Raw genomic sequence first — 2,500 nt, 5'->3', positions numbered from 1 at the left:
TACCAGGCTACCAGTGAAGGGATATCCAGCACACCAATACCACATGGGAAACACTCCACTATCCACCACAGAGGCAGAGAAAGACCTGGGAGTGTATGTTACCAGGCTACCAGTGAAGGGATATCCAGCACACCAATACCACAATGGAAACACTCCACTATCCACCACAGAGGCAGAGAAAGACCTGGGAGTGTATGTTACCAGGCTACCAGTGAAGGGATATCCAGCACACCAATACCACATGGGAAACACTCCACTATCCACCACAGAGAAAGACCTGGGAGTGTATGTTACCAGGCTACCAGTGAAGGGAAACACTCAACTATCCACCACAGAGGCAGAAAAAGACCTGGGAGTGTATGTTACCAGGCTACCAGTTAACGGAAAACAACAAAACCAATAACAAATGGGAAACACTCCACTATCCACCACAGAGGCAGAGAAAGACCTGGGAGTGTATGTTACCAGACTACCAGTGAAGGGATATCCAGCACACCAATACCACATGGGAAACACTCCACTATCCACCACAGAGGCAGAGAAAGACCTGGGAGTGTATGTTACTAGGCTACCAGTGAAGGGATATCCAGCACACCAATACCACATGGGAAACACTCCACTATCCACCACAGAGGCAGAGAAAGACCTGGGAGTGTATGTTACCAGGCTACCAGTGAAGGGATATCCAGCACACCAATACCACATGGGAAACACTCCACTATCCACCACAGAGGCAGAGAAAGACCTGGGAGTGTATGTTACCAGGCTACCAGTGAAGGGATATCCAGCACACCAATACCACATGGGAAACACTCCACTATCCACCACAGAGGCAGAGAAAGACCTGGGAGTGTATGTTACCAGGCTACCAGTGAAGGGATATCCAGCACACCAATACCACATGGGAAACACTCCACTATCCACCACAGAGGCAGAGAAAGACCTGGGAGTGTATGTTACCAGGCTACCAGTGAAGGGATATCCAGCACACCAATACCACATGGGAAACACTCCACTATCCACCACAGAGGCAGAGAAAGACCTGGAGTATAGTTACCAGGCTACCAGTGAAGGGATATCCAGCACACCAATACCACATAGGAAACACTCCACTATCCACCACAGAGGCAGAGAAAGACCTGGGAGTGTATGTTACCAGGCTACCAGTGAAGGGATATCCAGCACACCAATACCACATGGGAAACTCCACTATCCACCACAGAGGCAGAGAAAGACCTGGGAGTGTATGTTACCAGGCTACCAGTGAAGGGATATCCAGCACACCAATACCACATGGGAAACACTCCACTATCCACCACAGAGCCAGAGAAAGACCTAGGCTACCAGTGAAGGGATATCCAGCACACCAATACCACATGGGAAACACTCCACTATCCACCACAGAGAAAGACATGGGAGTGTATGTTACCAGGCTACCAGTGAAGGGATATCCAGCACACCAATACCACATGGGAAAAACTCTACTATCCACCACAGAGGCAGAGAAAGACCTGGGAGTGTATGTTACCAGGCTACCAGTGAAGGGATATCCAGCACACCAATACCACATGGGAAACACTCCACTATCCACCACAGAGGCAGAGAAAGACCTGGGAGTGTATGTTACCAGGCTACCAGTGAAGGGATATCCAGCACACCAATACCACATGGGAAACACTCCACTATCCACCACAGAGGCAGAGAAAGACCTGGGAGTGTATGTTACCAGGCTACCAGTGAAGGGATATCCAGCACACCAATACCACATGGGAAACACTCCACTATCCACCACAGAGGCAGAGAAAGACCTGGGAGTGTATGTTACCAGGCTACCAGTGAAGGGATATCCAGCACACCAATACCACATGGGAAACACTCCACTATCCACCACAGAGGCAGAGAAAGACCTGGGAGTGTATGTTACCAGGCTACCAGTGAAGGGATATCCAGCACACCAATACCACATGGGAAACACTCCACTATCCACCACAGAGGCAAAGACCTGGGAGTGTATGTTACCAGGCTACCAGTGAAGGGATATCCAGCACACCAATACCACATGGGAAACACTCCACTATCCACCACAGAGAAAGACCTGGGAGTGTATGTTACCAGGCTACCAGTGAAGGGATATCCAGCACACCAATACCACATGGGAAACACTCCACTATCCACCACAGAGGCAGAGAAAGACCTGGGAGTGTATGTTACCAGGCTACCAGTGAAGGGATATCCAGCACACCAATACCACATGGGAAACACTCCACTATCCACCACAGAGGCAGAGAAAGACCTGGGAGTGTATGTTACCAGGCTACCAGTGAAGGGATATCCAGCACACCAATACCACATGGGAAACACTCCACTATCCACCACAGAGGCAGAGAAAGACCTGGGAGTGTATGTTACCAGGCTACCAGTGAAGGGATATCCAGCACACCAATACCACATGGGAAACACTCCACTATCCACCACAGAGGCAGAGAAAGACCTGGGAGTG

At 49.8% G+C, this 2,500-nt stretch overlaps 1 long non-coding RNA gene across 1 annotated transcript in view; it reads right to left on the bottom strand.

The window, feature by feature from the left end:
* The window catches only part of LOC126988911 (uncharacterized), a 3,552-nt gene extending 1,559 nt beyond the window's left edge, over positions 1-1,993 (bottom strand). Inside the window, exons 1-2 of the long non-coding RNA XR_007742650.1 lie at positions 1,809-1,993; positions 449-547 (exon numbers count right to left, since the gene is read on the bottom strand). This is a non-coding gene — a long non-coding RNA (uncharacterized LOC126988911). The remainder of the gene's footprint in view (positions 1-448; positions 548-1,808) is intronic.
* Between the last annotated feature and the right edge of the window lie 507 nt (positions 1,994-2,500).

This window comes from Eriocheir sinensis, unplaced genomic scaffold, assembly GCF_024679095.1.
Source record: "Eriocheir sinensis breed Jianghai 21 unplaced genomic scaffold, ASM2467909v1 Scaffold1006, whole genome shotgun sequence".
NCBI lineage: Eukaryota > Metazoa > Arthropoda > Malacostraca > Decapoda > Varunidae > Eriocheir > Eriocheir sinensis.
This window is presented reverse-complemented; position numbering and strand designations above follow the sequence as displayed.